The sequence below is a fragment of the Gobio gobio genome (genome assembly GCF_949357685.1).
Source record: "Gobio gobio genome assembly, chromosome: 12".
In the NCBI taxonomy this organism is placed as follows: Eukaryota; Metazoa; Chordata; class Actinopteri; order Cypriniformes; family Gobionidae; genus Gobio; species Gobio gobio.
Window position 1 is genome coordinate 28500912 of NC_137105.1, and position 13049 is coordinate 28513960.

Genomic DNA, 13049 nt, shown 5'->3' on the forward strand with positions numbered 1-13049 from the left:
ACAGACAGGACACTGACACACACACACACACACAGGACATTGGCATACAGCGCGTTCGCTTGTGTCTTGTCACGCTTGGAAGCATTTACATGAATAAGAGCGTGATGATCATGTAACGCTAAGCAAAAATGGATATAAAAACGGACGCTGCGTTATTTGCGTTAAATATTTTTAATGCGTTAAGCTGAAAAAATTAATCGCTCGCGTTAACGCGTTAATTCGCCCAGCCCTAATATATATATTTGTGGTGGGCCGTTATCAGCGTTAACGTGAGACTCTTATCAGGCGATAAAAAAAATATCGCCGTTAATCTATTCTCAAAGTTGGGTTGGGAGCTGGGTCTATACAACGCAAGCTATGATGAGTTTCACCTTGATATTTTAGCGCGGATGTATACCTAGCCGAATTGCACTGTAGGGGTGAGAGAACGAGTCTTCAAACCTGTGTGTATGCCTACTAGTGTTGTCAAAAATATCCATATTTCGCTACGTGTCGATACTGAAATATCTGAAACGATACAATACTCATTTTCTACAGTATCGATATCAGCTGCGCTCTACTCTCCTCTCCGACCGACAGCGAGTTGACAAGCACCCGCCTCCTCTCATTCAGTCCGTTTAATCCTCTGAACATTGCGAACGGGTGTTCTGCTGGACTTTTGTTAGTATTGGTGTGACCGGTCTGAATTTCGCGCGGGGTTGCACATAACGTTAATTCTACTAATTCCCGCAGATTTCGCGCCCGCATCTGAAGCGCACACACACATACCGTAATAAAGCCGCCTCTGACATACAAGTGCAAAAATTAGCTCCTTTTTCCAGCTTATTAATGGTCAAATACACTCAAAAATGTCTCAATGCCCATCTTGGTGAGTTTTAACGTAAACACAGTCGCAGGGGCGCCACTAGCAATTTTGGGCCCTATGAAAGAATATGATGTTGGGCCCCCTACCGCACCAACCTAGCTATCCAAAATCTTTGTCTACAATTTAATAATACTGACCAATTAAGCTCTGCTCGCTTTACCCAGAATGCCCCAATTGGCTAATGAAACATTGATTAAAATTAAGATACAATTTATACAAAACAAAACTTAATGAAGTGGTCACAATCATGTCTGACCCACTCCATGTCTCCTGTCATTGCACATCTTATGTGTCCTTTCTCACTTTTGCTGTTCACTTTTCATAATCAACATAGATGGACAGATTGACAACATAGACATACAAAATAACTATAATATTTAAACATAAATATAAAACTAAATAACTTTTTTTTTAATGGCTACAACAATGATAGTAGCCTACAGTCATGTCGGAGTGGGATTTGAGCAAATGTCGTTTTAACCCGTGAGCAGTTCATGAGTGGAGTGTTTTGCTTTTTGTAACTCTGGTAGATTATACATTTATTATTTCCATTACATTACTACTTGTACTGTTACTACTAATAAAACCAATCTCTGGGGGCCCCAAAAGTGTGTGGGCCCTTAGAATCGTCCTAACTTTTCCCCCCTTAGCGGCGCCCCTGCGTAACCAACTCACAGGAACAGTGGGATCCATGCGTGTGTCAGGTCTTAAAGGGACAGAAGTTATTTATTATTCAAACTACAAAAAGACAAACGATCACTTACGAGCACACATATTCTGAATGCCTTCGGCAGAATTCAAATGAGCCATTAAAATCTAGATTAATCTTGGAATTAATCTAGATTAATCTAGATTAAAAAAATGTATCTATGCCCACCACTAATATAATTGATACAGCGGAGACATTTCATGCTCATTATAAAATAATTGATCACAGAATTCTGCTAACCATACAGAATCAAGTATTCCAGAGAGCAGTATATTAAAAAATGGATATGGATATAGATAGATATGAGCATTTTTGTAAATGTAGGCTATGTGAGTTAAAGTGTTCTGACACAATAATGTACTAAAGGATACAGACAGGCAGGAGTTTCAGAATAGAAACATCAATATAGCCCAGTGTGGAGGCAGTGGCAGATTGAGGGGGCATTCTGAGTTCTTCCACTGGTCTGTATTATGCAAGTATTCGTGGTCTCTCAACACCCACGTGCCTATATATCTCTAAGCCCTTTATTGCTGAGAAATACATGTTTCTAGGGACTTCCATCACGGCTATTAATCAGACTAGGATCCAAATTGTGACCTCTGAATAGATATACAGAAGGGTCTAGGGAAAAAAAAGTGAGTTAAGTGCAGAATCTAAAATATTTGATTATCATTTTAACATAACATTTTTTTGATAAAAACAATTCAGAACCTAAAAGCTTTCAGTTCATTTCCAGGTTTAAATGAAATAAATCCCATATTTTCAGCATTGTCTCAGATTTTTTGACTACTCAGTATGACATGACCAGAGGCAAAAAATAAGAGCCACCCTCTTGTGACTTTAATGTAGAGAAGTGTCCGTTCTCTGATATGAAGTTTTTGACAACTAAATGCCAAAAGCTCTAATCCTGCACTGTAATATTCTACTAAACAGCTTCTCCTGTGTTCAAGAAGTAATAATAATAATAAAGCATACATTTATGCTGCTAAATTACTTTTTATTGAAGTCTTTGAGAGAGCACTTTTTCATCTGCTGTGAAAAGGATTTGGAATCAACCCTAATAACAGCTCTTAATACAGAGGAGTCTAGAAAAATGAAGACATTAAGTTACAATTGAGAATAGATTATTTTTGTGGATAAAAGTGCTACCTTACTGACTTCTTTTTACTGAGAATTTCTTGCCAGTTTAGTTTTTTTTAACTGCATATATCACAAAAAAATTGACAGTCTGTTTCTTAAGAAACTTTTTAAGCTCCAAAAGTATTGTCAATGTCTAAAAAAAGCCAGACCAGACAAGGAAGTTCCAGACGTATGCTGTTGTTTTTGTTTTTTGGCTCTGGTTCAGTTTAATTAATTAATTTATCTGTCACAACTTTATTTCACTGTGTTCAATCCACCAGTTAATCTGCATTAGGATAGTAAGGACCAGATTTACTAAACAGGGCAAGTTAGCGTGAGAGCGTAATTACAAAAAACCCCAGATAGTTGTGGAAAGTTCAGTGCGTGCTGGCGATGCACAAATTAAAGAACAGAACGCAGCCGGATAATTTCCATCATGACCAACACAATCAGCGCAAATTAGCATCTGATTTAAAACATGCTATTATTTGGGTGGTAAATAACGGTGCAAATACCAGTAAACTGACTAGCGCAAACCTTAGTAAATCACCTTGCATGATTCATTTAAATACTTTCCTCAGATAAATTTTGCATCTGAAAGGGAAACTCCAATAACTGCATATACAATAAGGTCAGCCACAAAATGTTCAGTTTCTGTAATGTTTTTGAATTTTGTGGTTACCACTGTACTGAATAGTGGCCCTTGTGTTTAGGCTGTGCAGCTGTAGGATAATTATAGTGTGAGTTTAGTTGCTTCAGTCAGTGATTAATAACTTTACTAATGCCAGTGCTGACAGCAGGGTCCTCTTATTTGTTCTTTCTATGAATTAATGGAATGAATGATGGTGAAATGTTATGCTCTTAGATGTAAGAAAGAAATCCGTATTATCTCTAGCCTTGGCCTAGCCTGTATATAGACCTCCAGGGCCCTATGCTGATTTCCTAAAAGAGTTTGCAGACTTTCTCTCAGATCTATTGGTCAACGTCGATAAAGCATTAATTGTTGGAGATTTTAACATACACGTAGATAACACAAATGATGCGTTAGGGGCTGTGTTTACAGATCTATTAAACTCCTTTGGGGTCAAGCAAAACGTCACTGGTCCCACTCATCGTCTTAATCACACACTAGATTTAATTATATCACATGGAACCAACCCAACCGATATAGATATTATACCGCAAAGTGATGATGTCACTGACCATTACATGGTAACTTGCATACTGCGTACTGCTGAAATCTGTCATGTTGCGTCACGTTATCGACCAGGCAGAACAATCCTTCCAACCACTATAGATAGATTCTCAAATAGCTTACCTGATCTGTCTCAGCTGCTCAGTGAACCCAAACAAACAGATGAGCTAGAGGAAATGACTAGCAGTATGAGCACCATTTTCTCTTGTACATTAGAAATTGTTGCACCAATTAGATTAAAAAAGGTTAGAGAGAAAACTAAAGCACCATGGTACAACAGTGCTACACATGTTATCAAGAGAGAAACTCGTAACTTAGAGCGTAAATGGAAACAAACTAATTTAGAGGTCTTTAGAATCGCGTGGAAAGATAGTATGTCACGTTATAAAAAGGCCCTAAAAGCAGCCAAGGCTGAGCATCTCCGCAAACTAATAGAAAATAACCAAAATAATCCAAGGTTTTTATTTAACACCGTGGCTAGACTAACAAATAAACAAGCATCGCCTGAGCAAAATATTCCGTTACAGTTTAGTAGTAATGATTTTATGAATTTCTTCACTGAGAAAATAGAAAGCATCAGAAAAAAAATTGTAAATGTACAATCTTTAATGATGTCTTATGATTCAACCTCAATTATCGCCCTTCAAGAACTACTACACCGCTTTACAACTATAGGACAGGAAGAGCTAAATAAACTTATCATTGCATCTAAACCAACAACATGTTTATTAGATCCAATATCTACTAAACTACTGAAAAAGTTGTTACCTGTAGTGGAAGAGCCTCTTCTCAATATTATTAACTCGTCTTTATCTTTAGGTCATGTTCCAAGAATATTCAAGTTGGCAGTCATAAAACTTCTCATTAAGAAGCCACAATTAGATCATAATAACCTAGCAAATTACAGACCCATTTCAAATCTTCCATTTATGTCTAAAATACTAGAAAAAGTTGTGTCTGCCCAATTGTGCTCTTTCTTGCAAGAAAATGATATCTATGAAAAATTTCAATCAGGATTCAGGCCGCATCATAGCACAGAAACCGCGCTCGTTAAAATCACAAATGATTTACTTCTAGCTTCTGACAAAGGCTGTATTGTATCTTAATACTAGTTCTACTCGATCTTAGTGCTGCGTTCGATACTATAGATCATAAACTACTCTTAGATCGAGTTCAAAATTACACTGGTGTTCAGGGACAGGCATTAAACTGGTTTAGATCGTACTTATCAGACCGCTACCATTTTGTCTGTCTAAATGGGGAAAAATCAAAGATAACGTCAGTAGACTATGGGGTGCCGCAAGGATCCGTGTTAGGCCCTCTGCTATTCTCAATATATATGCTGCCACTTGGTAATATTATAAGAAAAGATGGAATTAATTTCCACTGTTATGCTGATGACACTCAATTATATATTTCATCACGACCAGATGAAAACGCTAAATTATCTAAACTGACAGCGTGTGTTGAAGATATTAAATACTGGATGACGTGTAATTTTCTGCTATTAAATTCAGATAAAACGGAGGTATTACTTATTGATCCAAAAAACTGCCCACAAAACCTCTCACAATACAACTTTAACTTGGAAGGATGTCCTGTCACTTTATCCACTACAGTAAAATACCTGGGTGTTATATTAGACCGCAACTTGTCTTTCGAAAATCATATTTCATATGTTACAAGAACGGCATTTTTCCACCTTAGAATCATTGCTAAGCTACGTAACATGCCATCTATTTCTGATGCAGAAAAGTTATTACATGCATTCATGACCTCGAGACTAGATTACTGTAATGCTTTATTAGCTGGTTGTCCTGCATCATCAATAAACAAGCTACAGTTAGTCCAAAATGCAGCTGCTAGAGTTCTTACTAGGTCAAGAAAATATGATCATATAACACCAATTTTATCATCTCTACACTGGTTACCTATTAAGTTCCGTATCAATTACAAAGTATTGCTACTGACCTATAAAGCCCTAAATGGTTTAGCTCCAGTGTATTTAACGGATCTTCTATCGCCCTACAATCCATCGCGCTCTTTAAGATCACTAAACTCGAGGCTTCTGGTCATTCCTAGGATATCTAAGTCCACTAAAGGAGGGAGGGCATTTTCACATTTAGCTCCTAAACTCTGGAATAGTCTTCCTGATATTGTTCGAGGTTCAGACTCACTGTCCCAGTTTAAAACTAGATTAAAGACGCATCTCTTTAGCCAAGCTATAATTACCTTTTATTCTACAGTTAAATCGGATCAAAAGCATTAATATTCTGAACAGCAGCTATGCTAATTATTTCCCATCTGCTTTTCTGTTGTTATCTCGGGACACTAGTCCTGAGGTAAATAGTTTGTCAGCTCCAGTTTGTATCCAGCCTCTCATGGAGACTTCAGATGCCCCAACACCTGTGATGAGACGACTCGACGCCTGTGAAGAGACGACTCAACGCCAGCGTTGTTATGGCCTAAATTAATACATGATTGATTAACTTTTTCTAAGATTTTGCTTTAGCATTCTCTTTCTAACATTTTTCAATGTACATTTATGAAATGCACTTTCTGTAAAGCTGCTTTGAAACAATGTGTATTGTGAAAAGCGCTATACAAATAAATTTTAATTGAATTGAATTGAATTGAAACTTAAGTTCCTGTATCATATAACCAACAATAGTGCATGGAACATACTGTAGGATTACAAATTTATACATTGTTATATCTAGGTTCCAATGTAATAGAATATAACTGAAAACATTATCTATATTGTGTTTTACATTTTGAAGTAAACTTGAGGAAATTCTAAGGAGATTACATCAGGCAATGTAAGTGTTTGAGACATTAAGTATTTTGTCTTTATGCACTTCCTGACTATTTACCATGACAAGCTTAGAGCAATACTGCCTGAGTGATTGGATTAGCATCTATGCATTTGAATGACACTGTTATGCTGATTGAATTAGGACGGGTGACACCGTTATGTCTGAGGTGTGTCCTTTTACCTATACAACATTTGCATTCCTTTGTTTGAATGTCTCCTCCCCTGCTGTATAATCCCTCCCCCTGAAACGTAGATAAGTTACAGTGTTCTGTACTGTTAAGTTAGACTTGATGACCTCAGACGTTTTTCTCAATAAAGAATTCTGCTGAAGAACCTATCCAAGTCTCCTGGTCTCTTCTTCAAACGAGGAAAAGGAAATTCACAACAATACATTTGTGACCCGTGCTGACAAAATGAGTCGGAATGCGCACAGACTAATTTGGAGCTACAGGTAAAACAAGTGAAAAATTTACATTTTGGTATATTTTGAGGTTTTCACAAAAATTAAGCCCTTAAGTTAACTAAGTTCAGTAGGCCCCCGTGTAGCGATCCCAATGCTCCAAATAACAATTAACCCTCTGGAGCCTGAGCTTTTATTGGGCCCTTTAGAAGTTTTGACATGCTCTGACATTTGTGCTTTTTTCAGTTGCTTATAAACACATTAATGGCAAAAGTGTCATTACACTGTATTCAGCACAAACTGGGCTACCATAATATGAGAGCAACGTGTATGTACAGTACATGCTTGTATTTTTGAGAGAATAACATTTATGCATGGTTTTTGAAAAAACAAAAAATGTAAGTCTCTGAATTATGGCTACAAAACACACAATAGATATGTGTCCATAAGACTTTTGACTAATGTGTGTTGTTGCCTAGAGTTTTTGCTTCAAACTGATGTGAAAATCATTGTGCCTACTTATTCACATAAAACAATACACTGATTTACATTTTGTAAGACACTTTTTCTTTACAAAGGCAGTATGCAAGGAGGTGTGAACGAACCATGAATAATGCTGGGTATCACACCTGAGGCCCTGTCCCAAATGGCACACTTCATGTGCACTTTCGGTCTTGTGGACTTACAATGACCGCTGCGTGCGCGTGTCCGTTAAGTCCACGAGACCGCAGCGTGTCCCATTTGTCATTTTAGGTCTCAAAAGGGTGCTCGTGAGCGCCACCTTTGAGGTCGATATGCGCACTCGATGCACACTTCTGCCGAGCCCGCACTGGTGAGGGTTACGCAGCGGACTTCTTCCCGGCAGTCAAAGCGGCATTATGTTGTGAGAGTGCAGACTCAGAGGAAGACCGTGAGGGTTTAGGGTGCCATTTGGGACAGGGCCTGAGAGAAAAAAGGGACAGATAATGAGCTGCATAATGACCTGCATAATGAATGAGTCCCAGGTGTGTGACAGAGAGAGCAACAGGACAAAATAAATATATTTTGATGTAATTTATTTAGAATATAGTTAACAAAGGCACATTACAAAGGCCTATTATATTTTAAATTATCAAAAGATTTGACTACTGTTTTTAATGTTTCAATGGCAAAACATTTCTGAATCATTTGATTTTGTAAACTATCCACACAATACTCGAATATCATTTAGAGTTTCGGTTCATTGGTGAAAAATACGTGCAATGTGTCACAATTCACAAGTGTGAGTGTCCGTGATCACCACCAGAGGGCACTCCAACAAGGAATGCCATTCTATCATAGACTACATTACCCATAATCCTTTGCCCTGACTCGTCAGCACTCATTGTTTACATCTGTGTCTCATTTACCTCATTACCTCAGCCTATATAAACCATGTTCGCTCTGTCGTTCGCTGCGAAGTCTTGTATGTTGTATCACTGCATTTCTGAGCATTCTCCCTGGTTTCTTGTCTCTTGGTTTTGGATTACTTGCCCATTCCGTGGATTACTCTTTTGCCTGTCTCTCCTATCTTGTTTGCTTGTTTGGACTGCTTGCCTGTGTATGACCTTTTGCCTGTTTTTGACTACGATTACCCTAAATAAAAATAAAGCTGCATTTGGATCCTCAACCTTTGTCTCTCGGAGCAGTACCTAACACAATGCATGATCGCACCAGCACTATTGTCTACTTTATTTGTTTATTATTTATTAAATAAGAAGCAAATATATTAAAAACATTAAGATACAATTTATACAAAACGAAATTCACTTTAAAGAAAGGCTTCCTACAAAACGAAACTTAATGAGTGGTCAAAATCATTTCTGATAAACTCCATGTCTTCTGATATATTGAGCATCTGATGTGTCTTTTATTATTCGATTCATAATCTGTCCAAAATAGGCCAAAGAAATCTTGTCTAAACAGTCTTACCTCTATGACATCTTAGGTTGCAGCAGGATTCATATTTAAAAGTCTTTTTGCGTTTAAAATTCACAGAAATTTACCTTAAACTTACAATCAGCTGGCATTTACTCTTAGAAATAAACAGATAGATTATTCAGATTATTCCTCCTCACACGTCTCAAAGCAATGTAAGTCTTGGTGAGTTTGAGTTGAGGCGTTGACTCTGTTCTAATGGAAAGCGTCAGATATGAATCTCAAAGGAACTCGCGCTCCGTGGGCGTGGCAGCATTAGCGGATAATGAAGAAGCTCGCAAATGACGGACATGTCTCTCTTTTCAAACAGATTACATAAACAGAGCATATTTGTTTTCATTTTGATTTGCATTATTTAAAACCTGACATTTCAACGTTTCTTTAGACATATGTCTCATGTTTGTGTGATAAGTTTTTACTGAGCTACAGATCAATTTCTGAAGAGAATCAGATCAGATATCTTTTACAGGGAGGCTGCAGATCGCGCATCATGTTTGTTCCCTTTCAAAAGCTACACCCAATGCTGCATAAGCTTATGCATATGGGAAGTGTCTTATCATGACCAGCTGTTGAAAATAGTGTGAAAACACGTAAATGAAATTGACCCAGAGGTATTTATAGCCTCGGCCGGTGACGTCATAGGCGCACCTGTTACACGAGGCTATCAATAGATGAGCTTTCAAGACTCAACTCGAGATCTTTGTTAGGAGTTCATTTTCAACTGGCAGTGTGCAGATTTCTCTATTTCTCATCTCTGTTACAAAGAAACATAAGTGGAAAGAGTTCTAGTTAAAAGAAATCTAATCAGTTGGAAACGATTCAGCAGAGTAAATGATGTGTATCCATGTTCTCTTTCAAATAACAGAACTGGATGCGCACATTTATTGCTGTGTGTGTTTGGGGAAGAGCATATGGTCGCTGCATTGAGTCAGACGAGTGCGAGCATTGCGAGCCTTTACAGTTATAATGCTTTATGCTCGTCTTGACTAATTTTAGTCCGCACCTGTGTTTGGGGCTCTCAAATGGGTTTGTTGACAATCAAAACAGTGGTCCGTCCCTTTCGCTTGCTCGCTCACCAAATCTGTTTCCCCACGTGATCCCGAAGCGCGCTCTGGCGTTTCTCCGGCTCGCGCGGGGAATGATGATAATGACTCTCTGGGTCCGCGGACCTCGAGCAGCCGGCTTGCAGTAAATCCATTAGTAAATCCATGACGAGGAATTTATCGAGGTGGTTGTTCGCGCGGTGGCCAGGGCACAGTTTGTCTGGCACCGTGAATGAGAGATCCCCAAACGCAGTGAGCTTGAGGTTTCTGTCCGATGGCAAAGTCATGGAGAAAACCATTTACTTCACGTGTTTTTGTGCCCTTTACGTCAATATTTTCGACTATCATGGGTGCGAAATCGTGTGGGTATGTGAGAATTCCCCAGGTGGAAGAGACGCTTACGAGCTATCTCTCGCCTGGGTCTGCATTTTCATTAAAGAGACATACCTCCCCACGAAGCCATGTAGAAAATAAACTTCGGCTTTTGTGGGCAAAGCTTATATATATGAATTATATATTATATATTATTTTATATGGAATATATATATAAAATATGAATTTCTGGCCCTGAAATACTTTCTCCCCCAATTGAGGGGCTGTCATGTCCTAGTGCGGGTGGCCAATACAGCTACAGTCTCATATATAATCACAAGGGAGGTCTGTGCTTATGCTATCAGAATAGCGAGACAGATTTTTCTCTGGGCTCAGAACAAATTACTGTCACTCAAAGCAGTGTACATTCAGGGGTGGTTGAATGTGGGAGCAGATTTACTGTCCAGACAGAATTACAAATGGGGTGGGGGGGTGGGGTGGGGTGGGGCCGGTGGAAACTCCACCCAGATCTGGACCAGACTTTACATAGCGGAAGTGGACCACTTCACCTCTTCTCAGACAGCGCAATGTCCCCTATGCTTCTCTCTCAGTCACCCAGCCCCGCTGGGTTTGGATGTGATGGTTCATACATGGCCCAAATGCGTCTGTATGCCCTCCTTCCAGACGCTGTGCTCCCGGGAGTTCTAGCCAGGGTTCGCAAACAAGGGTCTTGCCTCTTATCGATAGCGCTGCGTTGGTCAAACAGAGTTTGGTTCTCGGAGATAGTGTCTCTCCTCAACAGCTCGCCGTGGCGATTCCAGCGAGGAGGGACCTTCTGTCTCAGGCAGAGGGCATGATATCTCACCCCAGGCCCGACCTGTGGAACCTTCATGTTTGTCCCCTGATGGGCACCTATTGAGGGACACTGGGCTTTTACCTGCAGTTATTGAGACCATCCTAAGTGCTAGGGTGTCATCCACTCGGGGAGTTTATGCCAATAAGTGGGGTGTCTTTTGAAAGATGGATGTATGACACATAATGCAGACCCAGTCAACTGCCAGGTTGCTTCAGTTCTGGATTTTCTGCAATAGAAATTGTCATCAGGCATTTGCCCCTCCGCTCTCAGGGTTTATGTGGCCGCTCTATTGGCTTGCCACGCCCTCCAGTAAGAAGCAAGATCCCTTAATGGAACTTAGTAATAGTCCTCGAGGGTCTGGTTGAGACCCCCTTTGAACCATTAGAGTCAGCATCTGACAGACTTCTGACCCTTAGAATTGTTTTTTCTTTTGGCTACAAATTTCTGCGAGGAATTGTCAACAGGCACTTGCCTCTCCACTCTCAGGGTTTGGGCCACTCTATCGGTTTGCCATGCCCTGGTGGATGGGGTGCCGCTTGGGAGGCATCCTCTGCCTGCTCACTTCGTTGTGCTAGGCAGTTGTAGCCTCCAGTAAAAAAACAAGATCCCTTCATGGGACTTAGCTTTAGTCCTCGAGGGTGGATGGGGTGCCGCTTGGGAGGCATCCTCTGCCTGCTCACTTCGTTGTGCTAGGCAGTTGTAGCCTCCAGTAAGAACCAAGATCCCTTCATGGGTCTTAGCTTTAGTCCTCGAGGGTCTGGTTGAGGCCCCCTTTGAACCTCTAGAATCAGTGTCTGACCAACTTCTGACTCTAAAGATGGTTTTTCTTATGGCTATAACTTCTCTGAAAAGAATTGGGGACATGCAGGCTCTGTCAATATCACCATCCTGCTTAGACTTTGCCCCAGGCTTGGTGAAAGTGATTTTGCATCCTCATCCTGACTACCTTCCTAAGGTTCCTTTTCCGACTGTACATCCTGTCACTCTTGAAACCTTCTGCCCTCCGCCGTTCGCAATGCCGGATCAGGAGATACTTTATAGACTGTGTCCAGTCCGTGCTCTTCAGGCCTACATCCATCGCACTAGCCAGTGGCGTAGGTCAGAGCAATTGTTTGTTTACCATAAGGGCCATAACAGAGGTTCTGCCGTCACCAAACAAACGATGTCTCATTGGGTCAGGAATGCTATTGCTCTTGCCTATGAGGCGCGTGGTCAAGCTTCGCCTATAGGATTAAGGGCTCACTCCACCAGGGGAGCCGCCTCTTCTACTGCGTTAGCAAGGGGTGCTCCCTTACAGAGTGTTTGTGATGCGGCAGGTTGGTCCTCTCCGCACACATTCATAAGATTTTATAGCTTGGATGCTCATGCCACTCCGGGCTCTCATGTCCTTGAGTCGAAATCACAAGCTAATGTCTGAGGCTTCTTGCGTTCTTGTGCAAGACAACCGTACACAACCGTAAGGGGTCCAGACACCATCAAGCACGGCGGCGTGGGTATTCTCGTTCCCATTTGCATAAGCTTATCCAGCATTGAGTGTAGCTTTTGAAAGGGAACACTTGGGGTTACTTGACTGTAACCCTGTTCCCTGATAAAGCAGAATGAGATGCTGCATCGTTAGGCCGTGTTGATGATGCTCCAGGACTGGTCTTCAAACAAAAGAGATCTACAGCTGGAGGTCATCTATTTATAGCCTTGTGTAGCAGGTATGCCTATGACGTCACCGGCCGAGGCTATAAATACCTCCGGGTCAATTTCATTGACGTGTTTTCACACTATTTT

The 13049-nt window shown here is 40.4% G+C and overlaps 1 protein-coding gene across 1 annotated transcript in view; it reads right to left on the minus strand.

The window, feature by feature from the left end:
• Positions 1-13049, minus strand: part of nrxn3b (neurexin 3b) — a gene marked incomplete at its 5' end in the record, with an annotated part of 580383 nt that overhangs the window by 533681 nt on the left and 33653 nt on the right. The gene's annotated exons all lie outside the window — the stretch shown is intronic.